Raw genomic sequence first — 6,442 nt, 5'->3', positions numbered from 1 at the left:
GATGTACCCCTACCCATTCACCTGGGGAAAAAAGTGTTAATAAAAAAACACAACACAGGTTTTTAAAGTACTTTGTTAGACAGCTCCGGGGGTCTTCTTCCGACTTCGAGGGTCTTCTCGCCGGGCTCCTCCGCTATCTTCTGCTCTTTTACCGCTGGCTCTTTTTCTAGCAGAGGAGCCTGGCTTTCTCCTTTGTCGCCGCCGCCGTCCAGGGGTCTTCTTCCGACTTTGGGGGTCTTGTCCCACTGTTCGTTTCTTATTCCGGGCTTCCGCTATCTTCTTCCAGCTCTTTAACTAGCGTTGGCCCGGTCTTGTCGCTGTCACCGCCTTCTTCTTCTTCTCTTCTTCTTCATTCCGATGTTGACACAACGCTCTCTCCAGCCGTAATGGCAGGGACGCGTTGTGCGGCGACTTATATAGGCATACGGGTGGGGTAAGTAAGATGACCAACACTACTGGTAACATTGTTACTTTTGACCCTTTTGAGCGATTGTAATATAGTGAATGTACTCTGAATGTTTGAATGTCACATGTGAATAAAATCTGTCTTTTGTAGATCAATGTCTGCTGGCAAATATTATACATGAGAGGGAATTGTTTAAGCTGGACAATTCCATTGAAATTATAGGACAATTTGTATGAATCCAGAGTGATCACAACAGCATTCAAAAACAAGACATCAGTCCTAGTACCCCCACAACCATTATAGAATCAACACTTAGCCGCAGTCAGGCTTTAAACAAGTAAAGGTCAACAGAGCCAGTACAAGGGGGGGGGGGGGGAGTAGGGATTCACCCGCACAGTCCAGGTTTTGAACCATGTGTCTGTGTTTCAAACCAGGCTGTGGCTCCCCAAGTAAACTAAATAGTCACACACAAATCTGTTGCCGCCTGGGAGCTGCGGGCGGCTGTCTGGGGGCAGGTTCGGCATCACTGGAGAGCAGGGCGATGATGTCATCGAGAGCAATTTGACCACACCCGCTGTTCGCTCTGGCATGCTATGCACAACACATTACTACTCTCCTTGGGGCACTCAAAGGTGTTCATATTACACGTGATTGAATATTGTCCAGCATGCTAAAATTAACATAATAATGTCTTCTTGCAAACAAATGTCCACTTTCTGTTTCAATATGTTTATTGAAAATTTGAACAAACAGGAATAAACAAGAGACTACAATCTGCTCCTTGAGCGCCCTCGCAGGGGCTACAAAGCATGAATACGAAACCATAGGGCAAACCATCACATTATACTTATAATAAACACAAGAAAAGGAAGGAAAATGAGTAAGGAAAGGTATCGAGGCTGGCTCCAGTACCACACAACTTGTTCCCTTGTTGTTTCCGGAGGGTAAGCCCTTCTTCCACTACCCCCTTCCACGGGGGGCAGCAGTATTTGTTAGCAATGGTAGAGATTATAAGGAAGAGTGAAAAGAGATAGGGAATAAAAGAAGGAAGGGTAAAGAGAAGAGAGGGGGAAGAAGGAGGGGGAAAGCTCGGGCGTGGACGCCTCGCTGAGAGGAGTTAGACCAAGCCCAGGCATGCAGCTTGGAGCGCGGGGAACTCATAGGAGATCCACGGCTCCCAGATTTTTAGAAATTTAGCATGAGAATCATGGACAATACTGGACATACGTTCCTGAAGTAACATAGCAGTCATGTGGGTTTTAACCCCTTGAAAATCTACCCGTTGGGACTTCCAGGCTTGGGCAATGGTCCGCTTGGCCGCTATAAATAGATAGGCAGCCAGCTTCTGTTGAGGGCCTCGCAAACCAGGTACTGGGCAATGTAGGAGAGCTAGCTTAGCGTCCCTTCGGATCGTTAGGTGGAAGAGTGTCTGCAGCAAACTAAAAACCCTAGACCAGAACCCTACCAGCCTTGGGCAAGCCCACCATGTATGCATAACATCACCTCGCTGTCCACAGTTGCGGAAGCATCTGTCAGTACTCCCAGGGAAAGCCCGAGTTGTGCGGGCAGATACCTAATACCATTGGAACATTACTTTATATGCGGCCTCCAGGGTATTTGTGTTAAAACGAGCATTTGGCGACCGTTTTCCAGGCCCTGCTCCAGTCCTCTGGGTCTACTGGGGCCTGAAGGTCCCTTTTCCATTGAGTCATATAAGAGAGGGGTGCTGATGGCGGGCAACCATTCAAGGAGACGTAAATGGCCGAAATAAGGCCTGGGGGCCCTGGGGCGTGTTGGCATACATGCTCAAAAAAAGTTTTTTTGGAAGGGGTAGGTGGACATGCGGCGCAATGTTGCAATCCAGTGCTTTAATTGGATAAAGTGATAATGCTCGTTAGCCAGAGCCCTTTGTGTTTCCCAGGATACTCTCCCAGGAGGGGAATAACCGCGAGGAAAGAAAATTATGGACTCGCGGGTAGCCATGTGAGGGCCACCAGGAGAATGCCTGGGGCTCCTCCAGGCCCGGGGGGAAAAGAGGGTTATGGGTGATAGGGAGTAGGGGTAGAAAGGGAGACATCAGATTGCTGTAAAAGCGAACTGAGTCCCACACCTGCAGACCATGTAGCAGCATGGGGCTCAGGGAGGGAGGGCGCAGATTCCTGGGGAGCCAGAGTAGTGCCTGAAGTGCACAAGGGTCACAGCCAGGCACCTCCAGGAGCACCCACAGAAGAACATCCGTGGTTGCATGAAGCATAGTAAATGGGGAGATCTGGGCCGCTGTGTAGTATTTAGAGATATTGGGGACCCCCAAGCCTTCTCAGAGCCTATGGGTATAGAGGGTTGCTCTAGGTACCCTGGGGCGTTTGCGTGCCCATATAAATTGGAGGATCCTATTCTGCAGGAGTCGAAGGAAAAAAGTGGGTACCCGGACAGGCAAAGTATGAAAATAATAAAGGACTTTAGGAAGGATCGTCATCTTCGCCGCCGAGATCCTGCCTACCCAAATGAGTGTGGGGAATTGCCAGGCTTGCATAAGAGTGGACACCGTTCGCAACAGGGGATAATAATTGGCCGAGAAAAGGGAAGTGTAAGATGGCGTTAACAAATGTCCACTTTCAAAACAATACCAGTAGTGCTCTTCCAAATACTCTCACCTTCAGTTTTTGACTCATAAGTTATACAGGTCAGATACAGTCTTTCCCCTTTAAGGGGCAGTACCACCAGTATTCACCTCCACTCTTCTCAAGTAGAGAAATTCAGCTTGAGATAAATACAAAATACTATCATAGTGCTTTCCATAAAACCATGTTTGCTTTTATTAAAACCATAAAATACACTCCCATTTTTGAATGCACTAGTCCGGTACACAGCAGTAATCAACTTGTGTGTCTATCCTCTTAAGAATAGAAGTAACCAGCACTGCTCTTCCCTTGTGTCCAATCATTTGCTGGTTTGCGTGATGATGTCACCAGACAGTCCTGAGCCTGCACTGTCATGTTGCAGCAGGATTGTCCAGCCTCCTGGCAACCACTCCTTCTCCACTTAGGACTGGGAAAGTAGCTGGGGGTAAGAGAACTTAAGGGGTGGGTTGGGGGTGAGCTTTTTATGGGGGTCAAAGTTGAGGGAAGATCTCCGTACTGGCAAGTGGGGGTTGGAGAGGAGATATTTAGTGTTTTTTCTACCAATGACACCACCAATGCAGGGACATTTTTCCTCTCAGTGACACCACTAATGGGAAGGCATTTTTCTTTTCAGAGACAACACCAACACAGGGAATTGTATCTCAATCCAATAGGGCAGTGGTTCTCAACCTCAGTCCTCAAGTACCCCCAACGGGCCATGTTTTCAGGTTTATTGTTCCTTTACACAGCTGCTTTAAATCAATGACATGGTATTGATAAGAGCTATTTTATCTATAGGGTGTTCCCAAAACATGGCCCGTTGGGGATACTTGAGGACTGAGTTTGAGAACTGCTGCAATAGAGAACCTTTGGGATGTGGTTGAATGGGAGATTCGCATCATGGATGTGCAGCCGATAAATCTGAAGCAACTGCATGATGCTAACATGTCAATATGGACTAAAATCTCTGAGGAATGTTTCCAACACTTTGTTGAATCTATGCCATGAAGAACTAAGGCAGTTTTGAAGGCAAAAGGGGGTCCAACCTGGTACAAGCAGGGTGTACCTAATGAAGTGTCCGACGAGTGTATTTTCTGATGCTAATAAAACATCATTAGTAAGAGCACACTAAGTATAAAACATAACACAGAGCTAAGTGACAACGTCCCTTCAAAGTCACTGACCCTCAAGGCTTGTATATCATGTTATCATATATCATGCACTTGACATGAAACCTGTCCCTTACACATGGGGTGTCAAAGTGCTCCATCTGGTTTAGCTCATTTTTCTATTGCCTTCCTTACATAGCTCAGCCGAGATGTAGACACATGCACAGCCTGGCTTAAAGTCTACATCACAAATACAAAAAGAAAGGTGACATTCCTGAGGGCTTGTTCCAGGAAAATATGAAGTAATATATTTTGAGATCAGCAAGATCCTTAATATTTAAAACATCACGGAGGAAAGTGTCTTGATAGATGAGCCTTAAATAAGTCATAGGGTATTCCGTCAGAGCAACTATGAAACTGTATACTAGAAAAGGCCTGAGCCTGCAAATTTATGCAGTGCCTTGTTTGGAGCCCTAGTAAACACAGCTACTGTTCTCCTTTAGCCCCGTTGTGTCCTCCCTTTTCCTCATTCTACAAGCTGTGAGGCTCAGTGTGCAGGCAGATATCTGTGAGTAGTATATGAATTTTGGAGTGTGGATGTGTTAAAGACCAGCAAGGCTTGTTGAGAATGGGTACCGTTTTCCAGGACTACAGCAGACACATGTGATGGCCACTCAGGTGTTGGTAGGAATTTAAAGATATAATTTCTTTTATCTTTTAAAGAAGTTTAGGCAAAACTTTGGAAGGGTTGAAATAAGTTTGTGGAAAGAAAACTGTAGCAATAAAGCATGCCAATAATCAGTTCCATGAGGTTGATTAACTAGAGCCCTGATGCCCAACCTTTTACCCAGAGGCAGCATGTGGCTCCTTGGCACTTATTGTGTAGCCCCTGAAGCCCCTGCAAATGGTAGTCTTTGTTTTTTCCAACTTAGATGCTTACTATGGCCAGTGAAGGAGAAAATATTCTTAAAATCAATGTCTAGTAGTTAAATTGTTTGTTTTTTTCTTTTGCGCTACCTTTCTTTTTTTTTTCCTGTAATCTTTTATATTAAATCTTGATGAAACAAATATTGAATTATGCACAAGTCAGTTTAGAGGTGCTGTAAAGCCTCCAAATTTGAAAGCATTGAATAATTAAATGGCTCTTATAGCTGTGAACTAATAGTCATAACTACGATATGTGTCTCCAATCTTCTGAAGCATGTCCCCAGTCTCCAACTTCTATAGCATTTCTACAGTTTCTGACAGCTTACAGCAGCAAAATGATAAAATGATTAATGACTGTTTTGTGTTGCCATTTGGTGATGTTGAGGGATAAACTTGGCCTCATTGAGCAGCAAAATTGATCTCCAATGGTGTAGAGCAGGGATATGCAATTAGCGGACCTCCAGCTGTTGCAGAACTACAATTCCCATGATGCATAGCAAGACTCTGACAGCCACAAACATGACACCCAGAGGCAGAGGCATGATGGGACTTGTAGTTTTGCAACAGCTGGAGGTCCGCTAATTGCATCTCCTTGGTGTAGAGAATCCACACATTTCCTGGTAAACGTCGTAAAGTGTATGTTTCCTTAAAGCAGACCGTCACCCTTAAGTAAATGTTAGGTTGCCCTGCCCTCCTCTCCCATCCCTCTCTCACAATTGCATATATCTGTGTGTGTGTGTATATATATATATATATATATATATACCCTGTTTCCCCTAAAATAAGACCTAGCGTGATTGTCGGTGTTGGCTGCAATATAAGCCCTACCACCCAAATAAGCCCTACTCTGTTTCCTCAAAAATAAGCCCTACCCTGAAAAGAAGACCTACAAGGACTTTAACTAGGGCTTATTTGGGGGGTAGGGCTTTTATTGCAGCTATCACCGACAATCACACTAGGTCTTATTTTAGGGGAAACAGGGTATATATATATAAGTTTCATCATCAAAGTCGCCCAGGAGACATCTATTAGGAGTACAGATATTTGGAAGGGCTAGCTTATCATTTAAAAAAACGGTGATTGCCAACCAGAACTGACGCACTCTAGGGCAATCCCATATCATATGGAAGAAGACTTCAGTGGCAGTCCGACACCGATAACACTCATATGAAGTTAGTTTACCCATTTTCTGTAACCTAAGTGATGTCCCCGCCCATTATGATGTCACAGTCCCAGAGGATGCTGGGACTGTGACATCATAATGGGCGGGGACATCATCCGGTGATGTCCCTATATAAGTCGCCGCGCGCCGCGTCCCTGCCATTGTGAGCGTAGGCAGTGACGAGGCAACATCTGAAGAGAAGAGAAGAACAGAAGAA

At 45.3% G+C, this 6,442-nt stretch overlaps 1 long non-coding RNA gene across 1 annotated transcript in view; it reads left to right on the top strand.

Annotated features, from left to right (window-relative positions):
* Positions 1-4,642: 4,642 nt before the first annotated feature.
* The window catches only part of LOC143974892 (uncharacterized), a 95,491-nt gene continuing 93,691 nt past the window's right edge, over positions 4,643-6,442 (top strand). Inside the window, exon 1 of the long non-coding RNA XR_013272295.1 lies at positions 4,643-4,704. This is a non-coding gene — a long non-coding RNA (uncharacterized LOC143974892). The remainder of the gene's footprint in view (positions 4,705-6,442) is intronic.

Source organism: Lithobates pipiens, unplaced genomic scaffold (assembly GCF_037356315.1).
Source record: "Lithobates pipiens isolate NorthernLeopardFrog02 unplaced genomic scaffold, aLitPip1_a1.2 Scaffold_1, whole genome shotgun sequence".
Taxonomy (NCBI): domain Eukaryota; kingdom Metazoa; phylum Chordata; class Amphibia; order Anura; family Ranidae; genus Lithobates; species Lithobates pipiens.
This window is presented reverse-complemented; position numbering and strand designations above follow the sequence as displayed.